Source organism: Heptranchias perlo, chromosome 12 (assembly GCF_035084215.1).
Source record: "Heptranchias perlo isolate sHepPer1 chromosome 12, sHepPer1.hap1, whole genome shotgun sequence".
NCBI classification, from domain to species: domain Eukaryota; kingdom Metazoa; phylum Chordata; class Chondrichthyes; order Hexanchiformes; family Hexanchidae; genus Heptranchias; species Heptranchias perlo.
The window spans coordinates 52691725-52711218 of NC_090336.1; positions in this window are offsets into that span (position 1 = coordinate 52691725).

Sequence of the window (19494 nt, forward strand, 5' to 3'; positions counted from 1 at the left end):
CTATGGGAGGTTAGAGTTGTTCATAGCTATAGATTTACTCTTCAGGAATAGTGTTTTGCTGCAATTTTTTGAAGTATTTCCCCATCACTGCATTTAGATATTAAAACTGCTGTAGAGGTTTAAGCCGTAGCATTTCTGCTGACAGCCAGAGAAATATTTCACTCCTGTTCTACTTTGGGCGATCTAGTCTACCCTTACAAGTTACCACCAACCAGTCCAGCCTTTAACACATTGGGTGGTGACTTATGTTGATTCTTTTATCTGTTGAGCGCATTCAATAGATAAGCAACATTTTAAACATAAGTAAACCTTTCAATGGATGCAAATGCTTTAAAAAAAATTATTTGATGAGAATAATCAGTTGTGATGTTGATGGATACTAAATTATCAGTTACTGAATTTTAGAATTGTCTGCAAGTGACAGAGAGAAACCCGAAAACAAGCAAGCCCCCCTCTGAACCAGAACATGACAGGTTGATCCTGGCATCTGGGTCTGCCACATGTCAAAGTGAGTAAGCAGGTGAATCACAAGCAGATCTAAAGCAGCCCTGTCAAGAAGCCTCCTTCCAGTAACATATCACTTTGGAACAATAAAGTGAAATTATCATGGCACATTAGATCACGTTCCACGTGGCATATGATGTTAAACACACACTACGCTGTCACTATTATTTTCAATGTATCACCTTAAACTTTATAGTCATTATTTATCTTTTAATTTAAAGGTTTCAACCCAAACAGGGTTTCTGAGAAATGACGGTTCATCAGGAAAAATCCAGTGAAATGTAAAGGCGGTCCCCAAGGAAAGAACAGCCTCCTCCTAAGCCTTGGCTTGTTGCTGTTTGTCTTCCACAAATACCTAAATGCTTCTTTTGATTACTATCTTGTGCAGCCTGCAGAATACAGTTACCATTCTCTGGCCCATATTGTAGAGCCACCCCACCCACACACACAGTGAGTTCCAAACATTAGTGTTTGAGTATGTCACATTATGCCCCCATCTCTCGTATTCTCTTTGTTGAGGGCATGGGCATTGAGCCAAATTTTGAGCAGGTAAGCTAAATGTCTGAGGAGCCAATCATCCAACTTATCCTCACCCTGGAATAAATGAGGAACGCATGACTCAGGTGCCATGGGAAATTCCTCTCCATGTAAACATTGTTCCCAAACCATGTGATTGGCAAAAGAGCCAGAGGCGACATGAGGAAACATTTTTTTACACAGCGAGTTGTAATGATCTGGAATGCACTGCCTGAAAGGGTGGTGGAAGCAGATTCAATACTAACTTTCAAAAGGGAATTCGATAAATACTTGAAGGGAAAAAAAATTACAGGGTTATGGGGAAAGAGCAGGGGAATGAGACTAATTGGATTGCTCTTTCAAAGAGCTGGCACAGGCACGATGGGCCGAATGGCCTCCTCCTCGTGCTGTACCATGCTATGATACTATGATAATTCTGAAAAACAAGACTGTGGTTGTGAACCATTTGGACATCCTTCGAGTGGTAGCCTTTACTGTTATGGGATGTTATATAGATGTTTTAATGGCATTGTGAATGCAGTCAATGGCAACCTGTACCTGGGAATTTCAAAAAATCCTGTCAACTTCTCTTACTGCTGCTTGCTGACATTCATTTTAATATATTTACCACTAAACCAAAACAGGGCACCTGGGAACTGGGTAATGCTGCAGTGAACTGAAAATTGATTGATCTTTGCCAAGGCTGCTATTGTTGCCTGGAAGGGGCAGACAAGTTGAGTGCCAATGTTGATTGTTGCTCCTTGGTTGCAGATCTGGTTCCAGCAGATGGCACAATTCACCTATGGCTCCCTTGGTAAAGCATAACCTCCTCAAATATTGTCCTCCATTAAGATTAGGTAGCTTTGTCACCTGCACTAGACAAATTGCCAAAGGTAATAGTGGACCCTGGTCTATTAGTTTATTGTCTGAGCCATGGTCCAATAGACGATATATTCTTCAGTTTTCTGAAGTCGAGGAGATTACTTCGCTACACATAACGTATTCCAGTAAACCAAAGTATAGTGACAAGGTTTCTCTGTTCATCCCCTGGGTCTTGCGACATTTACCTAGATATTGGGAAGGTAAAGGCTTACTCTGGTTTGTTGGGCTTATGTTCTGCTTATGGGGATAGTCAGTAAACCCAAGGAGAATATTTAACATAAACCTCCCAAATTGGTAATATCATGAAACCAATACAACTTCCAACTTAGTCAAATATAAGCTCATTCAAATAAATATTTCGGTGCATGTTGCTTTAAGTCTGTGGCAGATGAGCCTAGAAATTATGTTTGCAATATTAGTAGACAAATGCTTAAAGTGGTTGTATGATATTCCTCTTGCCTCTGTCATTTATTTTAGTGGAAGCCATAACCCCATCAAAATGAGCAATTAGCGAAAACAACTGCCTGTTGGATGTGAAGGCAACTTTTGTGTTCATTTTGTTGGCAGTTGTGTGTATTACTGTGAAACACAGCATGACAAGTAAAATAAATGGATGGAAACATGTGCATTAAAATAGTGGACAGAGAAATATCACGTAAAAATGTGTTGACAATTTGTCCACCAATATTACCAACAGTAATTTCTAGGCTCTGGTAACTTAAAATCATTCACAAATTCATCAATGCGGGAGTCATTCCACATATTTGTGTATGATGTGTTCCCTGCTTTTCCTGTGCAAACAGCTTGTAAAGAGCTTGATTACCACACTCTGCTATGGGATTTCAACATTCAACATTGAGAAACTACCCTGTATAAATTAGTACTGCATGATGGTGTTACAACTGTCATACTGTAGAGCCAGCAATATGAACACAGAGGACTGCAAAGAGCATTATTCATTCATACTCAGGACGTGGGCATTGCTCGCAAGGCTGGCATTTATTGCCTGTCCCTAATTGGCCTGGACTAATAATCCGGAATCATGAGTTCAAATCCCGCCACAGCAGCTGGGGAATTTAAATTCAATGAAATAAAATCTGGAATTAAAAAAACTAGTGTCAGTAATGGTGGCCATGAAACTACCGGATTGTCGTTAAAACCCATCTGGTTCACTAATGTCCTTTAGGGAAGGAAACCTGCCGTCCTTACCCGGTCTGGACTGTATGTGACTCCAGATCCACAGCAATGTGGTTGATTCTTAAATGCCCTCTGAAATGCCCTAGCAAGCCGCTCAGTTGTACAATCTCGCTCAAGAATGTCATAATAAGAATAAAACCGGACGGACCACCCGGCATCAGACCACTAGGCACCAGACACGACAAAGACAAACCAAGCCCAGTCGACCCTGCAAAGTCCTCCTCACGAACATCTGGGGACTTGCGCCAAAATTGAGAGAGCTGTCCCACAGACTAGTCAAGCAACAGCCTGACATAGCCATACTCACAGAATCATACCTTTCAGCCAAAGTCCCAGACTCTTCCATCACCATCCCTGGGTATGTCCTGTCCCACCGGCAGGACAGGCCGACCAGAGGTGGCGGTACAGTGATATACAGTCAGGAGGGAGTGGCCCTGGGAGTCCTCAACATTGACTCTGGACCCCATGAAATCTCATGGCATCAGGTCAAACATGGCCAAGGAAACCTCCTGCTGATTACCACCTACCGTCCTCCTCTCAGCTGATGAATCAGTCCTCCTCCATGTTGAGCACCACTTGGAGGAAGCACTGAGGGTAGCAAGGGCACAGAATGTACTCTGGATGGGGGACTTCAATGTCCATCACGAAGAGTGGCTCGGTAGCGCCACTACTGACCGAGCTGGCCGAGTCCTGAAGGACATAGCTGCCAGACTGGGCCTGCGGCAGGTGATGAGCAAACCAACATGAGGGAAAGATCTACTTGACCTCGTCCTCAACAATCTATCTGTCACAGATGCATCTGTCCATGACAGTATTGGCAGGAGTGACCAACACACAGTCCTCATGGAGACAAAGTCCTGTCTTCGCACTGAGGACACCATCCAACGTGTTGTGTGGCACTATCACCGTGCTAAATGGATAGATTCAGAACAGATCTAGCAGCTCAAAACTGGGCATCCATGAGGCGCTGTGGGCCATCAGCAGCAGCAGAATTGTACACCAGCACAATCTGTAACCTCATGGCCCGGCATATTCCTCATTCTACCATTACCAACAAGCCAGGGGATCAACCCTGGTTCAATGAGGAGTGTAGAAGGGCATGCCAGGAGCAGCACCAGGCGTACCGAAAAATGAGGTGCCAACCTGGTGAAGCTACAACTCAGGATGACATGCATGCTAAACAGCGGAAGCAACATGCTATGGACAGAGCTAAGCAATTCCAAAACCAACGGATCAGATCAAAGCTCTGCAGTCCTGCCACATCCAGTCGTGAATGGTGGTGGATAATTAAACAACTAACGGGAGGAGGAGGGTCTGCAAACATCCCCATCCTCAATGATGGCGGAGTCCAGCACGTGAGTGAAAAAGACAAGGCTGAAGCATTTGCAACCATCTTCAGCCAGAAGTGCCGAGTGGATGATCCATCTCGGCCTCCTCCCAATAGCCCACCATCACAGAAGCCAGTCTTCAGCCAATTCGATTCACTCCACGTGATATCAAGAAACGGCTGAGTGCACTGGATACAGCAAAGGCTATGGGCCCCGACAACATCCCGGCTGTAGTGCTGAAGACTTGTGCTCCAGAACTAGCCGCACCTCTAGCCAAACTGTTCCAGTACAGCTACAACACTGGCACCTACCCGACAATGTGGTATGTCCTGTCCACAAAAGCAGGACAAATCCAATCCAGCCAATTATCGCCCCATCAGTCTACTCTCAATCATCAGCAAAGTGATGGAAGGTGTTGTCAACAGTACTATCAAGCGACACTTACTCACCAATAACCTGCTCACCGATGCTCAGTTTGGGTTCCGCCAGGACCACTCGGCTCCAGACCTCATTACAGCCTTGGTCCAAACATGGACAAAAGAGCTAAATTCCAGAGGTGAGGTGAGAGTGACTGCCCTTGACATCAAGGCAGCATTTGAATGAGTGTGGCACCAAGGAGCCCTAGTAAAATTGAAGTCAATGGGAATCGGGGGAAAACTCTCCAGTGGCTGGAGTCATACCTAGCACAAAGGACGATGGTTGTTGCAGGCCAATCATCTCAGCCCCAGGATATTCCTGCAGGACTTCCTCAGGGCAGTGTCCTAGGTCCAACCATCTTCAGCTGCTTCATCAATGACCTTCCCTCCATCATAAGGTCAGAAATGAGGATGTTCGCTGATGATTGCACAGTGTTCAGTTCCATTCGCAACTCCTCAGATAATGAAGCAGTCCGAGCCTGCATGCATCAAGACCTGGACAACATCCAGGCTTGGGCTGATAAGTGGCAAGTAACATTCACGCCAGACAAGTGCCAGGCAATGACCATCTCCAACAAGAGAGAATCTAACCACCTCCCCATGACATTCAACGGCATTACCATCGCCGAATCCCCCACCATCAACATCCTGGGGATCACCATTGACCAGAAACTTAACTGGACCAGTCATATAAATACTGTGGCTACAAGAGCAGGTCAGAGATTGGGTATTCTGCAGCGAGTGACTCACCTCCTGACTCCCCAAAGCCTTTCCACCATCTACAAGGCACAAGTCAGGAGTGTGATGGAATACTCTCCACTTGCCTGGATGAGTGGAGCTCTAACAACACTGAAGAAGCTCGACACCATCCAGGACAAAGCAGCCCGCTTGATTGGCACCCCATCCAGCACCCTAAACATTCACTCCCTTCACCACCGGCGCACCGTGGCTGCAGTGTGTACTATCCACAGGATGTACTGCAGCAACTCGCCAAGGCTTCTTCGACAGCACCTCCCTAACCCGCAAGCTTTACCACCTCGAGGATAAGAGCAGCAGCAGCAGGCACATGGGAACATCACCACCTGCATGTTCCCCTCCAAGTCACACACCATCCTGACCTGGAAATATATTGCCGTTTCTTCATCGTCGCTGGGTCAAAATCCTGGAACTCCCTTCCAGTCAAAAAAGAGGATAGCATGCCGGAAATCCCAAGAAAACTTATATTGAATCGGGGACAGGGACTCGATAAAATTAACATAAGGAAAGCAACAGCAATGAAGAAAATAATAGCACTAAAGAGTGACAAATCCCCAGGACCAGATGGTTTCCATCCCAGGGTTTTAAAGGAAGTAGGTGAGCACATTGCGGATGCCCTAACTATAATCTTTCAAAGTTCTCTAGATTCACGAACTGTCCCTCTAGATTGGAAAATTGCACATGTCACTCCGCTTTTTAAGAAAGGAGAGAGAGAGAAACCGAGGAATTATAGACCAGTTAGCCTAACATCTGTTGTGGGGAAAATGCTGGAGTCTATAATTAAGGATAGGGTGACTGAACACCTCGAGAACTTTCAGTTAATCAGAGAGAGCCAGCATGGATTTGTAAAAGGTAGGTCGTGCCTGACAAACCTGATTGAATTTTTTGAAGAGGTGACTAAAGTAGTGGACAGGGGAATGTCAATGGATGTTATTTACATGGACTTCCAGAAAGCATTTGATAAGGTCCCACATCAGAGACTGTTAGCTAAGATAGAAGCCCATGGAATCGAGGGAAAAGTACGGACTTGGTTAGGAAGTTGGCTGAGCGAAAGGCGACAGAGAGTAGGGATAATGGGAAGGTACTCACATTGGCAGGATGTGACTAGTGGAGTCCCGCAGGGATCTGTCTTGGGGCCTCAATTATTCACAATATTTATTAACGACTCAGATGAAGGCATGGACAGTCTCATATCTAAGTTTGCCGATGACACAAAGATTGGTAGCATTGTAAACAGTGTAGATGAAAACATAAAATTACAAAGCGATATTGATAGATTAGGTGAATGGGCAAAACTGTGGCAAATGGAATTCAATGTAGGCAAATGTGAGGTCATCCACTTTGGATCAAAAAAGGATAGAACAGGGTACTTTCTAAATGGTAAAAAGTTAAAAACAGTGGATGTCCAAAGGGACTTTGGGGTTCAGGTACATAGATCATTGAAGTGTCATGAACAGGTGCAGAAAATAATCAAGAAGGCAAATGGAATGTTGGCCTTTATATCTAGAGGACTAAAGTACAAGGGGGCAGAAGTTATGCTGCAGCTATACAAAACCCTGGTTAGACCGCACCTGGAGTACTGTGAGCAGTTCTGGGCACCACACCTTCGGAAGGACATATTGGCCTTGGAGGGAGTGCAGCATAGGTTTACTGGAATGATACCCGGACTTCAAGAGTTAAGTTACGAGGAGAGATTACAAAATTGGGGTTGTATTCTCTGGAGTTGAGAAGGTTATGGGGTGATCTGATCGAAGCTTATAAGATATTAAGGGGAACAGATAGGGTGGATAGAGAGAAACTATTTCCGCTGGTTGGGGATTCTAGGAGTAGGGGGCACAGTCTAAAAATTAGAGCCAGACCTTTCAGGAGCGAGATTAGAAAACATTTCTACACACAAAGGGTGGTAGAAGTTTGGAACTCTCTTCCGCAAACGGCAATTGATACTAGTTCAATTGCTAAATTTAAATCTGAGATAGATAGCTTTTTGGCAATCAAAGGTATTAAGGGATATGGGCCAAAGGCAGGTATATGGAGTTAGATCACAGATCAGCCATGATCTTATCAAATGGCGGAGCAGGCACGAAGGGCTGAATGGCCTTCTCCTGTTCCTTTGTTCCTATGTTCCGATGTTGTTCCTAACAGCACTGTGGGAGAACCTTCACCACTCGGACTGCAGCGGTTCAAGAAGACGCCTCACCACCACCTTCTCAAGGGCAATTAGGGATGGGCAATAAATGCTGGCCTTGCCAGTGATGCCCACATCCCATGAACGAATAAAAAAAAAAGAAAAAAAATTGCCCTGAGAAAGTGGGCCACCTTCTTGAACGACTGCAGTCCATATGGTGAAGATAAATTTTTTTTGTAGCAGCTTGATACAACTGAGTTGCTTGCTCGGCCACTTCAGGGGGCAGTTTTGAATCAACTACATTGGTGTGGGATTAGAGTCAGACCAGGTAAGGATGGTAGGTTTTCTTTGAGAGGACGTTGGTGAACCAGTTGGATTTTTACCATCTTCATGGACACTTTTACTGATATTGTTTTTTTTATTTCTCGATTTTGTTTAAACAGAATTCAAATTCTTAAACTGCCATGGTGCAATTTGAACTCACACACTCTGAATTATTAGTCTAGGCCTCTGTATTACTAGCCCAGTAACATAACCATTACACTACCATACCCCATTTGTCAGTACAGTCTGCATTGTGGCAGTTGTTTCCTGATCATTTTGTCTAATTACTTTAGACAATTACTTAAGCTCATCTGAAACCCTGCTGCCCGTATCCTAACTCGCACCAAGTCTGGTTCACCCATCACCCCTGTGCTCCTTGACCGACGTTGGCTCCCCATCTGGGAACGCCTCGATTTTAAAATTCTCATCCTTGTTTTCAAATCCCTCCCTGGCCTGGCCCCTCCCTATCTCTGTCACCTCCTCCAGCCCTACAACCCCCAAGATCTCAACGCTCCTCCAATTCTTGCCTCTTATGCATCCCTGATTTTAATTGCTCCACCATTGGCGGCCGTGCCTTCAGCTGCCTCGGCCCTAAGCTCTGGAAATCCCTCTAACTCTCTCTCCTCCTTTGAGATGCTCCTTAAAACCTACCTTTTTGACCAAGCTTTTGGTCACCTGTCCTGATATCTCTTTATGTGGCTTGATGTCAAATTTTGTTTGATAACACTACTGTGAAGAGCCTTGAGATGTTTTCCTGCGTTAAAGGTGCTAAATAAATGCAAGTTGCTGCTGCTGCAGTTGTTGTTGCTGTTGTCGTCGTCATCATCGTCATTGTAGACATGTAATACTAGGGAAATGGGACTGGAGTAGACAGCTCCAGTTGAAGAGCCGCACCAGCACTGACACAGGCAAGATGGGCCGAATGGCGTTCTTCTTTGCTTCAATTTCTGTAATTCTGTGCTGCATGATACATACAGTACATTCGTGAATTATTATGTTTTCATGCCTATTGACCCAACCACATAATGCAGCAATGAACCAGTCACATGTGTTATAATGATAGGATCCTCATTTGTGAAAATATGGTAATTCACCGCGACCATACTCTCTAAACCCTGGACATCCTTCGCAATGTCAGCATGTTTATGGTAATTAAAAGCTTTTTTTTGGTGATTTCTTAATTAAAAAAGAAGAAAAAAAATAGAGAAATTTAAGTGTGCGTATTAGATTCCATGGGGTGCAGTGGTATCTGATGGTCTTGTAAACTGGTGAGATAGCCAACACTGCATGTGGTCCTCAGACATGTATTTCACCATGCATTAACATCACATTATAACTTTTGATTTTATTTGCACATTTGCATACATCTACTACATCATGACACGATCAAATTCTGATTTGGCAGTGCAGGACAAGTCATTTTGAAAACAGAAAGTGAATGTCCAGTTTTGTTGATTATTGAAAGGTTAGTAACAAATCCAGTTGCAATTCCAGTTTTCACTCTCTAGAGGGCAGGCTAGACTACACACTCTCTGTCCAAGCACGAACAACCTGCTTTGAACAGGTACATGTGTCTGCGGAAGCTCCAAATAGTCTTGAAAATTCACAATGGAGGTTCTTCAGTCCAAGCAGCTCATCTATAAGATAGAACTAAGAATGTACTTGGGAGATTCAGGCAGGTAAAGGGTAATGTTATAGCAGGAACAAAAAATAACAGTTTTTTTCCAGTTAGTGGGAAGATGGAATTAATTCCTTCTTTAACAGATGCTTCTTCTTCAGAATTATGATGGCACGTCCACTAATTGCTAACTGTCACCTCACCATATAATTTTTCCCTCCTTTTTTCTATCCTGATCCCTCCTATCCTGAAGGTGGCGATGTAAAATTTCATGAACACTGGGTGCTCACTCACCCATCTTTTTCATGTGTGATTATAGATAGTGGGTGTGCTATACCATCACAGCCAAAAGCTGCGGCAAATCTATACATCAACGCTTTCTAGCAAGGGTCACACAAGATAGCAATCAGGAATGGGACTCCAGGCAGACGTTTCCTACCCCAATCTCATGGGTACTCAGCTCAGGTGTAGCTCCCATACCATCGCCCGGCTGAAAATGGCTAACTCAACACCGACTAGGGATAGAACCTTAATGCTCCTGGTCTGCATGGTTCAGTATTGCACCATGCAGTACATTTATTCATTAGGGACAAGCCCTCACTCCCATTCAGCACATTGTGGGAAATCATGGGGCTCTCACCTTATGATATTCCTCCTATTAAAATTAATAAAGGTAAAATCCCAGGCTGCAATTTCTCATGATGCATCTCCTCATGAGTGCATCTCCCCACTGGAACCATGGAATTGAGGAATCGGGCCCATTAAGCCTTCAGAGATGAGACCATACTCCTCCCCCTGCCCCCTCTCTTTCTGCCAATTCTCTCACCTCCCTTCTTTTCCTTGCTTCGCTGCGGTCCCATCGGTGTCAGTTGCCCCTCCAAATGGTTATTCTTTTATTTGTGAGCCGAGATAGTGACTATAGACAAGCTATTTGACCACAAGGAGCATTGCAAACAAGCTTTTTAATTCCAACAGGATTCCGTAACCCAATAGCTGAGGCCAATTGTAGCCCCCTGACCATTGACCCAGTTGATCAGTTAACTCAGCACAGTGTAGTCATTGTGCCCAGGACTTTCCTGGTCTGAGTGGCTCATTTACTCATTGCCTTAACCAAGTCAGCCTGCAGGGAAGCTTTCTACATCATCTTTATCAAATAACATAGAGATATTTATGTGTGGTCAAAACCCCTGAAAGAATTGAATAAAATCAAGAACATCTTTATTGGAACCAGATTAACTTTTAAAATATCATATGGCAGTTTTACAGCATTATTAATTCAGGATTCTTAGCTTGATTTGATACAGTTTTGTTTTAATTATTGATTTAGTCCTGTTTTCAAGTATTTTCCTCCTCTTTATTTCTTTCCGTCCCATCTGCCATGCACCCACCTCTGATGGAGAAACGACAAAGTGACCTGCTCCTAGATGGCACAGGTATTGCTTTGGAGATTTTCCAAAATAAATTCACTGTGCCTCCTCGGTTTTTTCCGCTCCTCATTCTGTGATGTTATTCAGCTGAGATCAGGAACTCACTACATAGGGACTTCTAGCACGAATGTGAGACCTACCATTCAGTGGTTCATAATATGCCAATCAACCTGTTCCCTGCACCAGTATATTACTGGAATTGAAGCACCTGGCATTTGCTTGACTGAGTTCTGAATTCACCGTATGGGGACTCACAGGTCTGTTGTACAGCTTTGTAGCAACTCCCCGGTCACTGGTACAGGGTAACGATAAATAGGCCTACCCTTCTTCATTCCATTTTCCTTAATACAAAATATTGTTCTCCTTCATTACTTGCCTTAGTAAATATCATAAAATGCATTAACTTTTGCTTAATGAATCCTAAAATGTACATTAAAATATTACTTAGATTTGGATGTTTACAGAGAGTAGCAGTGAATGGCTGTTTTTCAGACTGGAGGGAGGTATACAGGGGTCGGTACTAGGACCATTGCTTTTCTTGATGTATATTAATGACTTGGACTTGGGTCAGGGCACAATTTCAAAATTTGCAGATGACAGAAAACTTGGAAGGGTAATGAACAGTGAGGAGGATAGTGATAGACTTCAAGAGGATATAGACAGGCTGGTGAAATGGGCAGACACATGGCAGATGAAATTTAACACAGAAAAGTGGGAAGTGACACATTTTGGCAGGAAGAATGAGGAGAGGCAATATAAATTAAAGGGTACAATTCTAAAAGGGGTGCAGGAACAGAGAGATCTGGGGGTAAATGTACACAAATCGTTGAAGGTGGCAGGGCTGTTTGAGAAAGCGGGATCCTGGGCTTTATTAATAGAGGCATAGAGTACAAAAGCATGGAAGTCATGATGAACCTTTATAAAACACGGGTTCAGCCACAACTGGAGTATTATGTCCAGTTCTGGGCACCGCACTTTAGGAAGGATGTGAAGGCCTTAGAGAGGGTGCAGAAGAGATTAACTAGAATGATTCCAGGGATGAGGGACTTCCATTACGTGGATAGACTGGAGAAGCTGGGGTTGTTCTCCTTGGAGCAGAGAAGGTTGAGAAGAGATTTGATAGAGGTATTAAAAATCATGAAGGGTCTGGACAGAGTAGATAGAGAAACTTTTCCCATTGGCGGAAGGGTCAAGAACCAGAGGACATGGATTTATGGTGATTGACAAAAGAACCAAAGGCGACATGAGGAAAAACTTTTTTACACAGCGAGTGGTTATGACCTGAAATGCACTGCCTGAGTGGGTGATGGAGGCAAATTCAATTGTGGCTTTCAAAAGGCAATTGAATAAATACTTGAAGGGATAAAACTTGCGGGGCTACGGGGATAGGGCAGGGGAGTGGGACTAGTTGGATTGCTCTTGCAGAGAGCTGGCACGGGGGACTCGATGGGCCGAATGGCCTCCTTCCGCGCAGTAACCATTCTATGAATCTATGATTCTACATTCCTACATTCCAATGACTACCTCCAAGCTTTTAAACCCCTCTTTGATTGCATTCGGAGCGCAGATTACATACTGAAAGATTTGGCTTCTTTAAAAAAATGGATATCAGTACAAACGATAATTGCAATCACATAGAGATGTGATAAAATTGATTAAAATACTATGGCCTTTTAAATTATTTATTTAAATGTCTGCATCTGTCTTACAATCTGTTTCCTTAGCATAAAAATGATTACCCATTACATTAATGGGACTTTAGCTTGGAAGGACTGTATGTCTAACTGCAGGAGTGTATATTCAGTTGCAGACACAGACTTCCTTATTAACCTCTTCCCTGAAATTACATCGTGAACCTGCTGGTATGTCTAATTCTATAAGGACTATTTACTGCCTATGTTACAACAGTATCTACACTTCAAAAGTACTTTGTTGAAGCACTTTGAGACATCCTGAGGACATGAAAGGTGCTACATAAATGCAAGTTCCTTATTTATTTCTTGCTGTGCCAGACCTGTGAAGAAAAGAGGAAACATAATAATGACGGGTGTGCACCAGGGAAGGCGAAGAGCTAAAGACAGTTCTGTCGTTCAATGGCAGCTTGGATCTTTAAAGTTTTGTGGTAGGTGCATCTTCTGCTTTGTACCTGCTCACCTGCAGCTGGCACTGGCTCAGCAACCTCAACATTGCCAACTGGCTAGGCGGTTTTGCCTCCCCAAGAGCTCAATTGCCTGCATCTAAACATCAATGGGCTGCCTTATATCTGGTGTTCCCCCCCACCAGTGACCTTGCATCTCTTGGTCATTGTGTGCCAGCTTCTGCCGGAACAATAATTACAGCATTAGGTGAAAGGCAAGCATGTGAAGCACATCTCCTAAGTGGCAGCAGGTAGCTAATGTAATAAGTGCTGGAACGACACTGTCACAGGAGAGGTTAGAATTGGTCACATGAAAGAAGGGGGCATTGATTTAAAGTAATTGGTAGAAGGATTAGACGGGAACTGAAGATAAATTTTTACACCCAGAGGATGGTGGGGGTCTGGAACTCACTGCCTGAAAGGGTGGTAGAGGCAGAAACACTCAACTCATTTAAAAAGTACTTGGATGTGCACTTGAAGTAACCTACAGGGCTACGGACCAAGTGCTGGAAAGTGGGATTAAGTTGGATTGCTCTTTTTCGGCTGGCATGAACACGATGGACCGAATAGCCTTTTTCTGTGCCGTAATGTTCTATGATTCTATGATTCAATGATAAGGGCTTGTAAGGGGATTTCCTAACACTGGTGGATGAGTTAGAGAGCCAATGAACCGCAGTGCACTGTGAATAACGCCTTGCCATTCCATTTTAGAAATGAGTGATCAGCATATGGGGTCCCTTGCTGTTAAATTGAAAAGGTGAAGGAAACATTTCTCTGACCTTGCCTGCCCTCACAAGGTCACCGTATGTTTCGTGGCATTGTTCCGCTGTCCTGCGGGTGAGAGAGGTGGCACCACTGCCACCACCCTCCAGGTGGCTCTGATGACAAATTCAGGTGACCTCCTTCCCTGTGAGCCCAGCAGGTGGTCTCTCCTCTGACAGGTCTCGTCCAGTAGGATCCATAAGTCGGCATCTGAGAAATTCCGGGCTTGACTCCTTCTGCCACCACTTGCCTGAGGCTTTCCTGGTAAGCCACCAATGTTTGAAGTGGAAAGTATGTAGAAGCTTTGAGAAATCACAAAGGAATCCTTGGGTAAGAAATCACTGCAGTTGCACATTTGGACAAAAGCTGGAGGACAAAACTCACGCCACTTACCTGCTGTGCTTCCAGGATGTTGCTGCTACCTTAAGTTCCTGCAGGCTTTTAAATCCTACACCAACAAGTGTCCTCCCCCACCAACCCTGGTGATTTACTTCCATGTAACACAGGAGTTGTGCTTCTGGCCCACTGTTCAACATGATAAATGAGTTGGCCCATGAATTCTGGCAGGGTGAGCAATGCATTTCACTAGTAGGTGGAAGTCTCTCCTTACCAGTAGACTGGAACGTAAATTACTTCACAGATTTTCAGGCCCAGGATATCTTGAGCTTTCTGCGTTCAACCTTCCCCTATTCAAAATAAACTACTGACACTAAGGCCTGGAATTTCCTCCAAATAGAGTTGGAAATTAGCAGAAACAGTGAGGGAAGACTTACTGCTGCCTCCCTGCCTCAAATTTAATTTCACTCCTCCTGCCCTTGCTGGGACTGCTGCTGGCCACGTCTTTCATGTCCGCCAAATGCAAGTGCCACCAGGGAAACGGGGCCTGGGCTCCTGGAACATTTCCCTCCTCTCCAGCCCTCTTACTGCCACTTACCGAAGCCTGGTGGTAGTCACTGGGGTAGTGGTGGGAAGGCCTCAGGGTCTCCTAACAGAGGGAGAGGGCCTAGTAGCAGCCTTCTCTCCCTCCATTGTGGCCTGATCCCTTGCCTGCTGAAGGCCTTAGCCTCACCCAGGCCTTTAATAGACTTTTGCTGAAGTCTTCAGAGGTCTTCTCTCCCAACATTTGGCTTCCCACCTTTTCTGCTGCTGTAGTGGTGGTCCCACTTCTGAACACCTGGATTTTCCTTGGGGTTAGTGGCGGGCTCCTGTTTCGTGATGGGGATCCAGTCAGGTGCCCGCCGTGAAGACATATTGACTCCTAACCCAGAAAACTGGGCCGGCTGATGGCAGGGTCAGGATGCCAGGCAGGTTCAAAGAAGTTACATTCAAATCGCACCTTTCACGACCTCAGGACACCCCAAAGCGTTTCAGAGCCAATGAAGTACTTTTGAAGCATTGAGACAAATCACTAGATAATCTATTTTTGGCAGTGTTGTTTGAGGGATAATTTTTGCCAGGACACCAGGAGAACACTCTTCTTCGAGTAGTGACCTAAGAGGGAAGACAGAGTGTCAGTTTAACATCTCACCCCACAAGACACATAAGAACAGCGCAGCAGTCCCTCAGTACTGCACTAAAGTGTCAGCCTAGATTAGGTGTTCATGTCCATGAAGTGGAGCTTGAACCCATGACCTTCTGACCCAGAGGCGAACGTGCTAGAACTGAGCTAAGGCTGACACCCACCCTGTTTTTATTGAGTTAAATGATGCGTAACAAATAGGGTCACATTGCTTGAAAATCAAAATGGATCTATGCTAAAACATCTGCATAAGAACTTATTTATTTTTTGCGGATGGAATTAAGTTTGGAGCAGGGAGCCTCACCACCCAGTTTTCCCTATTGTTTCTGCCGCTATCCCACCTGATCATGAGGGAAAATCAGACCTTCGTGTCAGGAGTTATTTTGAATTGGGGAAGGAGGGATGGGGGGAGGGTGAACTGAAGGAAAATCCAGCCCTAAAGGTACTACATTTTTTAGGTTAAATCTCTGAGATAACAGTAATAAATACTGCAAACAAGACATTCATGCTATTCCTGCTCTATTTTTATTGAGTTAAATGATACATTCACAAATAGTGCCAGAACATCTGCAGGAAAAAAATCATTAATTTTTGCTCATAATTCAATAGCATGGTTTTTCAAGTTAGTTTCAAGTAAGACTGTTCTTATTCACTATTGGTATCAGCAGATTATCCAATAAAGCAAGAAAAATGCATTGTATTCACAAAAATCACACAATAATCAAAATAAATCAATTTGCCATGTGATGTGCTGTGTAGTCAAAACGATTTGAAAACATTCCACTCAAAAACTCAATGTTTAAATCTTCTCACCATCAGTTTGTGTTGTTAACCCCAACAGCATTCTTTTGTTTTTATCTGTAGTTTACTGAAGCAAATTTCACATCTGTTTAAAGTAAGTATTTGTATCGCACAGTACAAGTAGGGAACCTCAGGCAGCTGATCACTGCTACTTGCAACCCTTTCCATCGTCATCAGTCACCATTTAGTTTACTTTAAAATATTGGATTCATTGTAATATTATCACTGTACTGCAGGTGCTGGTTTGCCCCTTCAGAGCAGTGCAGGCCTGCAGTACAGAGCTGCACTCCTGGCTCCATACTGTTCTCTCGTCAGGGGAGAGCAGAGTTCGGTTCATGCATTATTATATATGCCCTGCCACTGGAATTTGTAACATCAGTGAAGAGCCAACCGTTCTGCATTTGGGTTACAAAAGATGCAGCCCAACTCAAAACAGTGCACAGATAGCCAGAATCAAAGAATGATAACTTTACTCGTTAAAAGGTGATTGGAGCCCATCACATGTTAGACGGTCCTACAAGAGTATTTTCAGTATGGAGGCTTGGTGCTGTCAATGTGAACATATAACATTTACACAATTCAAATACTGGAACACATTTATTACATAATATATAAGATACCAAACTTCTGTTATGAAACACTTCCTCAACAGAAAAATTAAAGCAGTCATCCCTACAGCATTGTTTTATTCTGTGTGGACTGCTGTTACCTTTGTTAATCCAATCATATATGTTAAACTTTGAAACTTTTTTTACATTGTTTAATTTTTACTGGAGGGAGAAAGATCCCAATGATTTATGTTTGGTTATCTGTCTCATACAGCCTCTTATTTAATTGACAGTGAGATCAGTTTAAAACAGCACTGACCGTTAAGCTAGAACTTGTTTGCCTGTAATTCACACAGAGTAACAGTCGGGATGTGTAGTAAAGCTGTAACACAATGATGATGTTATCAACTCTAAGAGCTTCACTCTTTTAGTTTGTAAATGCCATGTGAGCACTGAAATTTCATGGAATTCATATTTCACTCCAATACAATTGCTTTTAAGTGATTCGGTTATTTTTGTACTTGACAGCAATATTGTGCTAGCGAGTTCATCACTGTCATAACAGTTTGGTAAACTCATTGGCAGTTATCATGTTATCTGACAAGGGGGCTGGCAACATTCACAGTTAAATATAGCAAGTATATTACATCACATGACAGGAAGGGCTAGTGATAAGGGAATATGGGGGAGGGGTTGGAATTGCTATGTGTAGCAACATCATAAATGCTTTCATATAGTTTTCCTCTAGTGGGCGTTCCGAACGATACCATAAGCACGTTCTTTTTGTACATATTTGCAATTTTGCTGGAAATACCAACCAGAGGAAATCTTCATTGTGCATTTACAACATTTAACAACCAGAGCAACTTTTCCCTCTACATCATACAAAGATATTAGACAATATTAGAGCTACTATCTATAAACGCAGGAGATTCCCCCAGTGACTCAGTTATACAATCGTCATATAACTGAGCCAGGAGGTCCTAAGTTCAATTGTCAGTCTGCGCTGAGTTATCTGATCTCAGATGTGGCAGCAGTAATGGGTGCTGCAGCCTGTAGGCTGGGGAAGGGGAAATATTCCTGCTCCTAATTGCTATCCAGTGATCCCAATGGAAAGTGCACGTGTGTGTCTGTGTGTGTCGGGCCAGGACATAATCAAGCCTTATGGTGATGTATCCACTCACTGTTTGGGCTCGCACATGAAGATTAATTTTCAGCCACAATCATCAGGAGCACTCCTGCTCCTCCTGGCCTAATGAAGGAAAGAGAAACACTTTCCTTTATCGGCCTCCACTGTGGCTGATCCTCTTCTGTCCTGGGTTGGCCTGGTGGGAAAGCTGCAGCAGAAACCCCGCTCAGGCTTGAGTTAAAACTGCTGTTGGATCCCAACGCCATGCATATGTAAAGAAGGACCCACCAGCTTTGGGCGGATGTCTAAAATCGCAGATGGCGGGGTCCTGGTTCCTCCAGGGCTGGTAAATAACTCGGGGCATTTTATATTCCTACCCGCCCAGTTTCCGTCAATGTTACTAGATGTTACTTGTTCGTGCAGTACATCTGAATTACATATAAATTATAACATTACCAAATTATTCATATATTACTGATAGTGCAAGGACAGAACAGAGAGATGAACAGTGCAGCACAAAGCTTGCTCCATGACAGGCAAAGACCTTGCAACTTATATTACAACGTTGGAAGTGGTTTCTGGACTCTTACTCACTGTACATAGTTTATTATGTTGTACAGATACAAACTATATAATATAACATTAGTTGAAATTATTTCCAATTGTATTGCATTCTGTATTGTCGCACATGTATTAAATACTTGTCCGAGTCTTAAGTGCCTTGTGGTGAAATGTAATTTTCAAAATTATATTTAAATCATTTTCAGAATAGTTTATATCTTTTTAGATCCTTTGCTTTAATTTGTTATTTGTGATCATACACAGATTACAAAGACTTATCATTCAGGATATCTAAAACACATATTAAGCACCAAAGATCAGTTAACTGTTGGTAATCAAATTATCTTTGTCATATTTACCTATATACAACAACAAGCCCCCACTTCATGACGAATGATGCCATTAACAGGTTCCTCCTCCATGACCGAGAATTACCAAAGCTTCAAATGGTCATTTTGTTCACTGAACAGGTGCGTACAAGCTCTATCGACAGCTTCTCCAGTCAGCAGTGTAAGCTTTTCAACCTGCATCAGATGAAAGGTAAATTCTTTCCTCACATTGCTTGTAGAATAGGACGGAGGATTGGAGCATTGATCAGTACAGCCAGCTTGTATTTACTATTGGGATTAAATGATGACACCAGGCATGACCTTTCTGTCATAACCATACATTCAAAGAGATGTTTTCATACTTGCTTTGAAATGAGTGGGCTGATAAATGCACGTGCATTACACTCTAGTTTGTTGATTTATCCAATACGGTTAACAATCCTTAGTGCCTGTAAAGACTGATTGACACAATTGGGAGAGACCAAAGGTTGTTGGTTTTGATCTGCTTTTTTGAAGCCGTAAACAGGCGAGGATTTAGAATGCTGATTCTCTTCTTACTCAACACTGTGAAGTTCTTGACTACTTAGTGTGTTTGTTGATGTAATAATATTTAGT